Here is a 13,753-nt window from a genome sequence, read left to right on the forward strand (position 1 = left end):
TATGTGAACATCTTAAGAAGGAGGAAACGAAGGGTCAATCGGTCGGAAACAACCAAAACCAAGCCCTCCACCGTGCCCTAGCCACCTAGCCACCTAGCCATCGTCGCTCACGCGTAAGAACTGGCCGAGGAAGGGATCGCTCCATTAGAAGAGCTTGGACAGCGTCAGCACCTTCAAGAATCCGGCGACGGTCCTCAGGCGACGCGAAGAGGCCCAGATCGTCGGAAAGCAGTTGCCCTCTGTCGGCGTCGGGTGCGTCGGATCTTCCGCGTGAGAGAAGAGAGAGATCGGACTGAGAAGGAGAAGGGCTTCGGCTGGATCTGAGCTTAAGGGTCGATTCCGGCAGAGAAAAGATCGCCGGAGCTGAAGCCTTGCTCCGTCGGCGTCGATCGTCCGCGAGAGAGAACAGAGAAGAGAGGGAAGTCGGGTCGTGAAGGGTTGGGGAAGAAAGGTTCGGCGTTTGGGAAAGAAAATAGGGAAAAAGGATTATATAAATAAAACATTTCCTCACTTAAATGGGTATCCCAAACAGGGTTTATCCACGCCGTCAATTTGTCCCCTTAAAATCCGTCGTACGAGCTCCGAAAAATTTCTAGAAAATTTCTAAAAATTTCGGAAAAATTTTATACGACTATTTCCCAAATAACCTTATTATTTAAATTTTCCGATATCTTACAGCGTGCAGCGTGAGAAGTTTTTCGGCGCCGTAGGGAAAAGTGCGGAGGGTGTGACAAGTGCGGACGAGGGTTTGGATTTTTGCTAAGGCTAATTATTAATAGATTAAACTAATTATTAATGGATTAATAATGACATTTATTAGAAATGTCAAGATAAAGGATCTAACATGATATTTTATTTTATTTTTGTATTATTTTTAAATAAATATCATTATAAGGTATTTATTATGACACTTAGAAATAAGTGTCATTAAGATAATATCACAATAGATCAATTTTTCTGTAGTGGGAGAGGAAGCGACGATGGCTTTGGCGGCTTTGATCCGGTTTATGTTTTTAACCTAGCATTTTTTTTATTTTAATTATGTTTTTTTACTTATTACATTTTTATTTAATTACTTACTTTAAGTTTTTCTTTACTTATTTTTTTAACCATGTTTATTATTGATCGGCTTTTGGGGTTGGATGTATTTTTTTTATTATTTACATATTTTTGTTTAATTTATTTTTTTTAAAGATAACTATCTTTTAAACTATAATTTAAAAAAAATTAAAGTTGGTCAAAACATGCTGGGTCAAAACACATTCCTTTTAATCATGGTCGTAAATAATAATTTTTTTTTATTATTATTTTTTAAACTAATCGCAGCATGCTGCATGCCGTTAATAATTTTAAAAAGTATTCGCAGCGTGCTTATTTTTGCATGCCGTTATTGTTGTTAAATATTTATAGTATTAACGACATACTTTTAATGTGCGCTGTTAATATCTAGACGTAATTTTTTTCCTTATTTAAGTTTATACTATTAACAGCGCGCATCAATATGCACGCCGTTAATAATACTATTAACGGTGTGCTTTTAATGTGCGCTGTTAATAGCAAGCTGCGAAAAGCTATTTTTGTTGTAGTGTTTCGGTTAATTCGGTTAATTTATGGACCGAATTAACCGAATGATCACCCCTAGTGTCAGGACTGCCTTCCGGGCGCCCGGAAGGTAGTACTAGGGGCGGACACCCCTGGTTTCTAACGAGATTATTTTGTTTTTTTTTTGTTTAAAAATAATTTTTAATATAATTTTAAGTTAAAATAATTTTTAAGTTAAATTAATTTTTAAAATAATTTTTAGGTTAAATTAATTTTTAAGTTAAATTAATTTTTTAAAATAATTCTTAAGTTAAATTAATTTTTAAAATAATTTTAAAGTTAAATTAATTTTTAAAATAATTTTTAAGTTAAATTAATTTTTTAAAATAATTTTTAAATTAAATTATTTTTTTAAAAATAATTTTTAAGTTAAATTAATTTTTAAATTAATTTTTAAGTTAAATTAATTTTTAAAATAATTTTTAAGTTAAATTAATTTTTAAAATAATTTTTAAGTTACATTAATTTTTAAATAATTTTTAAGTTAAATTAATTTTTAAAATAATTTTCAAGTTAAATTAATTTTTTAAAATAATTTTTAAATTAAATTATTTTTTTTAAAACAATTTTTAAGTTAAATTAATTTTTAAAATAATTTTTAAGTTAAATTAATCTTTGCAATAAATTTTAAGTTAAATTAATCTTTAGAATAATTTTTAAGTTAAATTAATTTTTAAAATAATTTTTTAATTTAAATTATTTTTTAATTATTTTTTAAAAATAATTTAAAAATAATTTAAAATTGAATTTTAAATTAAATTTAATTTGATTTAGTTTAATTTACTTTAGATTTAATTTAATTTAATTAGATTTAATTTAATTAGATTTAATTTAATTTAATTATATTTAATTTAATTTAATTTGGTTCGATTTGATTCGATTTGATTTTATTCGATTCGATTTGGTTCAATTCGATTCGATTTGATTCAATTCGATTCGATTTGATTCGATTCGATTTGGCTCGATTCGATTTGATTCAATTTGATTTGATTTGATTTGATTCGATTTGATGTCCTTAGTCATCTCACCCGATCTATGTTTTCAATCAGGGAAATGTATAATTTTTGTGAGATGAAGTTAAGTTCAATTTTTAGGGTTTGTTTTAACTTTGTGTTAGATTCAGGTTTAACTTTGGGCTCAATAAATGACATTCTTTAGATAAACTTCTGGGCTATGATGAGTCATATAACATCAATAGAGTAACCATGCCTTTGAACTTTTCCAAATAGTCATATCCACTCAACTTAGTACAAAATCTTGGTTCAACTAGTTAGGATCCGTAAGGGATATCTTTAGTTAGTTTCACTCAGCCAAATGCACTAGGTCGAAGTCATATCTTCCTAGACATGCATATGTTGGATCAAGATATTCGCTAGAGGGGGGGTGAATAGTGATTAAAAAAAATATGTAACGGAATAAACGAAAAACACAACGCTAACACAAGTTGTTTTACTTAGTTCGGAGTCTTTGTCGACTCCTACTCTAAGGCTCGCACTCGGTGAGTGCTTTCGTTGGACAATTCACTAGCAATTCAAAATGAATGTTACAATTAAAGTACAATTGCAAAATAATTTTGAAAATAATACTGAAATGAAAAAGCAAAACTTCGTCGGAGTCTCTTCGCAGCATCGCAGGAGCACAGGAGAGCAGATCGTGAGTCGTTGAGTTATTCCTTTGCTTCAGCCTTCACCCTCCTTATATAGGAGGTTCGGGGCGCCCGGATCCCTTCAGGGCGCCCTAAATGTAACGTAGTTGAGCCAACTAGGGTGCTCCACGTGACGAAGCGATGTTGTGGATAAATCTTGCCTCCGGGCGCCCAGACCCTTGTTTTCCAGCAATCTTCTTCCTGAAAGAAAACGTTAGTCCGAGGCAATGTAAATTATATATATCCTGCAAAACAGAGTGTTAGCACGATTTATAAAATAGAATAGTAATTAGATTTCGTCTCCTCGAGACCAGAATCTAGTCACGATCTCGACTTAGATATCCGAAATGGATCTAAGTCGGATCGACGCCTAATGTTTCCTTCCCGGGAACGCGTCCTCACAGTCACTCCCCTCCAGTGACTTACCTTCACTTACCTGTCAGATGCCCGGTCAACCCTTCGACTCATTTGGGCTTCATGCCAGCTATCCGGTCAGCTCGTTGACCTAGCTGGACTTCATGCCAAACGTCTAGTCAACCCATCAACCCGTTTGGATTTCGTGCCAGCTATCCGGTCAGCCGTCGACCTAGCTGGGCTTCGTGTCAGACATCAGGTCAGCCTGTCGACCTGTCTGGGCTTCTCCTATACACTCGATCAAAGTGTTTACATAATGACGAAACTAACTTAACCTATTTTGTCATTCATCAAAACTTGAGTTAGACCATTAGTGCTAACCACACCAACAATCTCCCCCTTTTTGATGCAATGACAACCTGGTTAAGTTAGTGAAAAACATATGCAAGTAAAAGCAAGCATTTATTAGGTTGTTAAGTTAGCTTGGCTTTGTTTCAAATTATTTTAACTAACTTAAACCACCTAACACTCCCCCTTTGGCATTCATCAAAAGTCAACATAGAACAAATTTAAAAAAAAAAATGCAAGGAAGTCTTCGAAATGTAAGTCAGATTAACATGGGGGAGTTTAAGCTAGAAATATAGAAAGATAACTTTTGTTTTAAGCTTTTATCTTTTATCTTTGTCAAAAAGTAATTAACTTTAGAAAGATGACTTAAAAATAGTTATCTTTAAAATTTGTAATTTTAACTTAATTTTTTGAAATAAGTTTTGCAAATTGAAAACATAATTTTCAAAAATAGCATTAAAAAATTAGGGTTAAGTCCAATTTTCAAATCAAGTTTTCAAAACTAAATAAGATTTTATTTCTCAAGACTTAGTTTGTAAACTATAACTAAGTGAAATTTGTTTTCAAACCTAAGTTTGTAACCTCCAATTTTTAAAATACATCTCCAAAAAATATGTTTTTAAAACCAAGTAGAATATAATTTTCAAAATGAAAGATTAAGTTACACACCCGAATAAAGATTATTTTCAAAATCAACATTTTTTTTAAACCTAAGTTTGGAAGGTCAAAACTAAGTTTAAAAAGTATGAATTTAAAAATTAAATTTGAAAAGTTTAGAGTTTGAAAATAAAATCAATTTTCAAACCTAACTTTAAAACAATCCAATTAAGGAGATTTAACTTTTAAAAATTAAATTTGAAAACTCCAAGTAAAATTTTTAAAAGCACTTAGTTTGTATTAAAATGATTTAAAGGAGATATTTTTCAATAATTAATTTCAAAAATAATAAATCCTCCCCTTGAACCTGACATTACAAAAACTGTCTAACTAGTTAGCTACTTACTGATTATTAGAGGATAGCAGCTTTCACTGGGTTAGTCAGGTTAAATCTAATTATAATCAGTTAGTGTTTGTGTAACGAACCAATTTTCCCTATTTTGAGTCCTAAAAGTCCTTATAAAAATCTAGAAATGCTTTAGAAATATTCTAGAGATTTTTAGAAATTTTTAGAGTATTTTTACGTAATTTTTGGAGGTCGTTTGGTATTTTTACTAGAAGTTTCGGCAAAAATATTGTTTAAGCCGAGATTCGAACCATGGACCTCGAGTTAAGCAGAGGTTCGTTTTAACCAACAGACCAGTCGCGGGTTTGTTAATAAAACCCGAACCAAATAGCATATAAGTTATAGTTGATAACAGAAATAGTTAGGTATTATAAAGGGAGATAAAGAGGGAATTTAGGGGATTATTTACCGAGACCTAATCTCCTCTCTCGCTCGCGAACGGCGTGCGGCGGCTTCTCTCGGGCGGAAACGAAGAAGGGGGTTAGGGCAGCTTCTCCAGCGGCCGGCCAAGGGAGATCTCCGAGAGGTCTTCACAAATTCGTGACCGGTTCGTCGAGAGGAGCACGCGGATGCAAGGAATCGCCGGATTTGGAGCTCAACCGAACCCTAGAAGCAAATTTTCCGGCTGTGAGTCCAAGAAACCAAGGTGAGTTGCTTCTCACCTGCAGTAGGAGTTGTTTCGAGCTTTGATTCGTTTTCATGGCTATCGGATTCTTGTTTTCTTTTGGATTTCGAAGCAAGTTTGAGGGGTTTTGTTTTTGATGCTTACTGCTATGAACCCTAAAGAAAGAAGATAGGGATTTTAAGCATGAAGAACAGTTATAAAATTTAGGTTTTCAGTAGCAATTTTCCTTCAATTAGTTTGGGATTCTGGATCAAGAGGTTGATGGATTCTATGGGATTTGGTGATGTTCGGATCCTTCCCACTGCTCCCGAAAGTTTTGGACAGATTGCTAGGGGATTTAGTCTTGATAGATAATGCTTAAGCTTCCTATTGTTCTGAAATCTCTGGAACAGATTGACATACTGGAATTGTTTTTATGAACGAGTTAGTACTTGCTGAACCTTGTGACAGAGTTGTGAATGCTATAAATTTGGGCACAGATTTATGTATGTTAGAATTATTGTGAACAAGCTTCACCTAGTTTCTCTTAAATTCCAGTAGGTTATAGCTTAAATTGTGTTACAAGAGGGGCACGAACAGAGGAGCTTACTGTGGGTTTTAATTGTTCATTTATATCTTCCTCAACCTTCCGTAATTCTGCATAAAGGAAATTAGATATGAGAAGAGTTAGATTTTCATTTGTTAGTTCCTTTGAAGCTAGTTTAAGTTCCGTGAAGCATGATATTCTGTTAATCCCATACAACAACGATTCCTTATTTTCTAGATTCTATTGCATGCTTAGTAGTTGAATTGGTTTTACTTTCACAGCATGCTTAAGTTGTTCTAGTTTCCTATTTGCTATTGGAATAACATGAGCAGTTCTATTTTTATAGCATGCAGATTTTTATAAGTAAAGTATGCAAATTTTGATAGGCTTAATATGCAGATTTTTGTTAAGCTTTGCATGCAGATTTATGTTAAGCTTTGTATACAGATTTTCAGTACGTAGGGTGTGTTCTAGTGCACCCCAAGTGCTTGATAAAATGCTTAGCTCAATATAATGCTACAGTAGGCATTTTAATAGCTCAGTAAATGCAGTAGTAGCATTTAAAATAACTTATTTAGTCTTGCTTCAGCTTATATGGGACTACGGTCCAATGGGTGGGCTCCCACGCCTCTAGGTTCAGATAACCTAGTTCTAGGTTCGAGATAACCTAGTTAAAGCAAGGTAAGAAAATTAGCTATGAAATCGGTATTTTATTTTCAGCGGTATTGGATTAGATATCCATTGGGTTGGGCTCCACAGTCGTCCCTAGGTTTAGATAACCTAGTAAACCCTACTAGACTCGAAACTGCAATCCGGGTTTAGTTAGGGATGCGCACACATGTTGGGCCCATCAACAGCATGATTATTATTTTAATCTATTATGTAAATAGTTTTCAAAACTTCACAAATTAGTATGTGAATACAAGTTAGACTCAGTTTAGCATTAATTAGTTTAGCTTAGGTAGCAATTCAGTTTCTTATTGATACACATGATAGTTCCATGATTAGCTATACATGTTTAGCTTTTCAGTTAGTTCCTTTGCTATTTACGAGCATGATTAGCTATACATGTTTAGTTTTTCAGTTAGTTGATTTCTTTGCTATTTATGAGCATGATTAGCTATACATGTTTAGTATTTCAGTTAGTATGATTCCTTTATTGGTTTATGAGCATGATTAGCTATACATGTTTAGTATTTCAGTTAGTTAGATTTCTTTGCTATTTATGAGCATGATTATCTTTACATGTTAGCTTTTCAGTTAGTTCCTTTGCTATTTACGAGCATGATTAGCTATACATGTTTAGTTTTTCAGTTAGTTTCTTTGCTATTTATGAGCATGATTAGCTATACATGTTTAGTATTTCAGTTAGTATGATTCCTTTATTGGTTTATGAGCATGATTAGCTATACATGTTTAGTATTTCAGTTAGTTAGATTTCTTTGCTATTTATGAGCATGATTATCTTTACATGTTAGCTTTTCAGTTAGTATCTTTGCTATTTATGAGCAGGAGTAGCTTTACATGTTAGCACTCAGTTTTAGCATGTTTTTATTTATATACATGCATATCGAGTTTTTGTGAGTAGGATAGCGCTCACTAAGCTTTTAGCTTATAGATACTATTTTCCTCCTACTGCAGATAAAGGAAAAGCTAAAGTATAAGGAAGAGGGCGACAAGGAGATGCTGTGACGGTGTGTGATGTGTGGACTATGGAGATCCTTTGGACTTAGCTAAAGAACTCACTTAGTTTAAGAATTTGTTTAGTTTAATTCCTTATTAAGTTGATAAGAAAATTTTGTAGTAAGAAGTTATGTTTCCGCTTTTCATTACCTGCATGTTTTGATTTATTAAACTGCGTGGTTGTGAAAATATCTGTTCCAGCCGCCTGTGGCTGAGTATACTCTGTATGTATTTACGGATATGGTCACCGGTACAGGGGAGACTCTGCCGAAATTTTTCGGTAGGGTTTTCCTAGAGATTTTTATCATACCGGTTAAGTAGAGTTAGTAGTCAAGTAACGGTCATCCTTAGAGTATAGTAGTAGTAAGAAGGGTGGTCATTACAGTTTGACTAAACTAAATGACTTAACCTAATTAATGTCCGTTTGGTATTTAACGCCTAGAGTTATGTCGATGCACTAAAATAAGCATCTTAAGCCTAGGTAATTTGCCTCTACATCTCACCCCTTTCTATGTTCGGCAATTACAAACAAGGGAATCTTAGGATGTTGGTGAAATGCTCAAGTACTAGCTCTAAGGGAACACACTTTCTAAAGAATTGTTCTAGTTTAAGGCTAAAACTGATTTAAAATTCTAAAAATGGAAGATTTAAAAAAATAAAGAATTTATCCTAGAATTTAAGAGCACTATTTTTTAAAACAGTTTTTACAATCCTAGTCTATTAAACACATCCCTAATTTTCTACGTAGATTCCTAAACTCACTTTCAGGGAGGGGTTTAGTAAATATGTCAGCTAAATTAGATTTGGACTCAATATTCTTGAGTTCAATGTCTCCTTTAGTGACATGATCCCTGATAAAGTGGTGCCTAATTTCAATGTGTTTAGTTCTGGAATGATGCACAGGATTTTTTGTTAAATTAATTGAGCTAATATTGTCAATTAATACTTTTACATTTATAAGGTTTAAGTTAAAGTCTTTTAAAGTGTGCATCATCAACAATAGTTGGGCAACACATTCTCTTATGGCTATATATTCTAACTCAGTTGTAGACAGAGTAAAACAGTGTTGCTTTCTACTAAACCAGCTGACAAGTGATGGACCTAGTAGTTGACATCTACCACTTGTGCTCTTGCGGTCTAATTTGCACCCAGCATAATCTGAGTCAGAATATCCGATTAATTCAAAATTGTTAGTTCTAGGATACCAAATTCCTACATTTGTTGTTCCTTTAAGGTATCTAAAGATTCTTTTGACTTGAGTTAAATGAGATTCTTTAGCATAGATTTGGTATCTAGCACACATACTCACTGCAAATAAAATATCGGGTCGACTTGTAGTTAAGTTCAGTAGGCTACGTATGACACTCCTATAGTATTTTAAGTCGATTGGTTTTCCATTTGGGTCGTCATCTAGAATAGTATTAACTGGCATAGGTGTTTTTATTTCTTTAGTATTTTCCATCCTGAATTTTTTAAGTAATTTTTTGGTATATTTTTACTGATAAATATAATTTCCCTCATTTGTTTGTTTAATTTGCAATCCTAAAAAGTAAGTTAATTTTCCTACTAAACTCATTTCAAATTCTTTTTCCATTAAGTTTGTGAATTCTTCTAAAAATTCTGAATTAGTTGAGCCAAAAATTATATCATCTACATAGATTTAGGCTATAAATATGCCCTCTTTTATTAATTTAACGAATAGGGCTGGGTCAATTTGACCCTGGTTAAACCCTTTGGATATTAGGTAAGAGGTTAACCTTTCATACCAAGCCCTAGGTGCTTGCTTTAGTCCGTATAAGACTTTCTTTAATTTAAAGATATAGTTAGGGTGTTCTAGACATTCAAACCCAGGTGGTTGACCTACATAGACTTCTTCTTTTATCAGACCATTTAGAAAGACAGATTTGACTTCCATTTGATACAGTCTGAACCCTTTATGGGATGCATAACTGTAACACCCGTAAATTTCCTTTCTTCCAAAAAAATCAAAAAGGAATAGAAGAAGAGAAAAGAAATAAAAATATATTCATAAATGGCCCGGGTTAGGATTTGAACCCGAGACCTCTTAGTTGAGATTGGTTTAAGTAGCCATTAGGTGGTGGTAAAGTATCAAATGAGCAATATAAAATAATTCATTATATGTAGATTATATGTGAAGAGATGCTTCGACTCCACTTAGTATAAAAGGGGTTAAATGAGATCAAAAAAAAAAACCTAATCTTCCTCTTCCTTTCCTCTATAGCCGAATTCCCTCTTTTCCCCCTTTTGGTTTTCGGCCAAGATCAATAAATCTAGGTTCAAAGATTCTAAGATCTTCAAGTGGAGGATCTAGGAGGAGAGTTTTCGCAAGGATTGGTACGCGGGTGAAGGGTGACTCAGAGATTAAGGCATACGAGGGAGGATAGTCTCCCCTACACCTTATAGTAGTAAGATCTAGCGAAAAGAAGTAAGTACCCCTCACCTGTAGTATAAGTTGCTTTAAAGATGCATTTTGTAATGTCTTTTATGCATGATTTAGAAGATGCATGTTAAGATATGCTTTAGACATGTAAAGGAAGAAGCATGTCATATCATAATGCCCTCTAAAGTTTTGGGGATTAAGAGCATGTGTAGGGAATCTAGAATTTGCTTCCCATTTAGTTTTGTGGCTAAGAAGTAGATTCAAGTGCCCTAAAGTTCTTCCCCATAAGTGGGAGGGGATTAAGCGCACATAAGGTGTTTGGTTAAATGCCAAGCAAGTGCAAGTACAAGAAATTAGTAGTTAAAAGAAAGTATTTTACTTTAGAAAGGAATGTACTGGACCCAAGGTCTATGGGTGGGCTCCTAGATCACTCCTAGGCTCCTGACCGCCTAGTAGTACCTTGATAGGTTCGAGATTAACTACCAAGGATCTTATTAAGGACGCGCGCAAAGTGGTACAATGCCGGTCCCAAGCAAGTGATTATTATTTTCACTAATTATGTAATATAATATTTTCAAACTTTATGGTTTGTCTTAGTGGAGATCCCCTAAGTTGAGAAGTTGAGTTATATCGTGTAGCATTGATGAGCTCTATAATATGCTAAGAATCCTGTGTTCCCTTCATTATTAGCATGGTTTTTAAGTTGATGGTTTGCATGATAAACTAGTTTAAAAATGCATGTCACGTACATATTTTTGAAGTATGGTTTTCGTGTGAATTAATGTCAAGTGCATGATTATGTTTCCCTAAGCAGTTTTAAAAGCATGTTTACATTGTTGCATTTTCCTCAGGCAGTTTATGTTAGAGTGCATACTGAAAGCCTAAGCTTTTGTAAACATTTATTTTGAATAAAGAATCACATTTGGTCAAATTATCTATATTTGTTTGTAGTTGTTCAATTAATTTATATTGTAGATAACATAGTATGTGGTGTCACATACAGAAGATGATGTTATCAGTACCTTATAAATTATAAACAGTAGCTCACGACCAAAATGGAAAAAACAAACCATTGGAAGGTCGTAGTGTAATTAGGAATTAGTTTATCTTAACTATATAATTACACTAGTACACTTAGAGTGTATTGAGTAGGACCATTAGAGGTCGTTTCTTTTATACTGACTTTATAAAGGAACAAAGACCTCAGTTATTATGGAAGTGTGTGCTCTAAATCATAATATAATAACAAGCACTTATATTTGATATTTATTTCTTTAATTTATCAATGTGTGAGATTTAGTTCGATAAATCAATAAGCCCGATAAGTTGGGAAATGATATCACTTATAGTGTGTGTTGTTGATTATAGAAGGAAACTGTGTCCTAGTGATCTAGGTTGATAATGTCCCCAAGAAGAGCTCATAAGGATTGTCATGTTAAACCCTGCAGGTGGACTTAGTCCGACATGATGATAAGGTTGAGTGGTACTATTCTTGGACTAAGATATTAATTAAATGAGCTGTCAGTAACTCACTTAATTAGTGGACATTCGATATCTTAAACACAGGGAGACTAACACACTCATAATAAGAAGGAGCCCAAAAATGTAATTTGGAATTGATGTGGTAGTTCAATAATAGTTCTCTAGTGGAATGAATTATTATTGATAAAATTAAGTTGTGTGTTCAGGGCGAACACGGGATGCTTAATTTTATCAGGAGACCAAAACTAATTCCTCCTCTCGGTTCCTATCGTAGCCTCTTATTTATAGAGTACTATACCCACCTATACCCACCTTCATACCCATGTTGTAGGGGTCGACGAAGCTAGCTTGAGGATCAAGCTAGGGTCGGCCAAGCCTTGGTCCATGGGTGGCCAGCCCTATTAAATTAAAAAAGAATTTTAATTTTAAAATTTTCTTATGTGAAAGATATAATTTATTGGAGAGATTAAAAATTAAAATATCTTTTTTATAAGGTTCTACAAAAGATTAAAGAAAGAGATTAAATCTCTTTCCTTATTTGTAGATTGGAAAGATATTTTATTTTTCTTCTTTGTAAATTATTCACATGTTGAAAAATTAAAATTATAAAAATTTCTTTTTATCAACCATGAAGGGATTTTAAAGGGAAATTTTATTTTTTAAAATTTCCAAAGACAAATAAGGAATTTTAATTGTTGATTGAAAATTGCCTTGTTTGCTCTCCATGAGGTGGTCGGCCATGATATGATCAATTAGGAAATTTTATTTAATTTTTCTTAATTAATTCATGTCAAGGAAAGTTAAGGAAATTTTATTGTAATTAAATTTCCTTATTTGCCAAAGCTAAGGATTATAAAAGAGGGGGTTGTTGGTGCAACATCCTTTAGGTCAAGGTTGACCTGGTTGACCAAGCTTGAGTCTTGGTTTGGGTTTCGATGTTTGACAATGCAAGGTTGATTGAAGAAGAGTCAAGTAGGTCAAGGATGACCGGATACTTGACTGGGAAGTCCTAGTGAGTGAAGCTAGGCAGGAGGAAAATCCTGGTGAGTGAAGCCAGGTGAAAGACCTAGTGAGTGAAGCTAGGCAATTGGGAAGTCCTAGTGAGTGAAGCTAGGCAGGAGGAAAATCCTGGTGAGTGAAGTCAGGTGAAAGACCTAGTGAGTGAAGCTAGGCAATTGAGAAAGTCCTGGTGAGTGAAGCCAGGCAAGAGAAATCCAAATGGGTCAAGGTTGACCAGACATCTGGTGAGAGTCCAAGTAGGTCAAAGGAATTGACCGGATACTTGGCACGAGAAAGAAAAGTCCAAGTAGGTCAGAGGGACTGACCGGATACTTGAAGAGAAAAGTCCAAGTGGGTCAAAGGGATTGACCAGACACTTGGTGAGAGAGTCCTAGCTGGTCAAGGGTGACCGGATGCTAGGTCTTATGTACCAACAAGTCATGGTTGACTAGATGTTGGTTTAGGGGGCTTTAAACTTGGTTTTGGGCAAAAACCAAGATCTGGATTGATCAGCCGATTGATCCAGCAGGTTTGGATTGATCCGTGGATTGATCCAGCAGGTTTGGATTGATCCGTGGATTGATCCAGCAGGTTTGGATTGATCCGTGGATCGATCCAGCAGATCTGGATCGATCCGCCGATCGATCCGGTGAGTCCCCGCGAACAGAACCCCTCTGGATCGATCCGTGGATCGATCCAGAGGTCCCAATCGATCAGTGGATCGATTGGGACGCTGCTGCTTCACGCGATAAGCGCTGGATCGATCCGTGGATCGATCCAGGCATTTTTCCAGAGCACAGAGGCACTCTGGATCGATCCGTGGATCGATCCAAAGCCTCCCCGATCGATTGGGAGCAATCCAATCGATTGGGATTCGACCGTTGGCGTCGTTTATAGCTGTTGGCGTGCGATTCCTTCAGACTGACTTCACAGATTCATTTCAGATCTTCACCAGCTCCTCCATAACTCTTCTCAAGCTCGAGATCGCCAGTTCTTGAAGGTTCTTGGTGGCTCTTCCAAGTCAAGAGGCGGATCAAAGCAAGAAGAAGAAACTAGGGTTAGGGTTTGTGCACTCATTGTAAGCT

Source organism: Zingiber officinale, chromosome 2A, assembly GCF_018446385.1.
Source record: "Zingiber officinale cultivar Zhangliang chromosome 2A, Zo_v1.1, whole genome shotgun sequence".
NCBI lineage: Eukaryota > Viridiplantae > Streptophyta > Magnoliopsida > Zingiberales > Zingiberaceae > Zingiber > Zingiber officinale.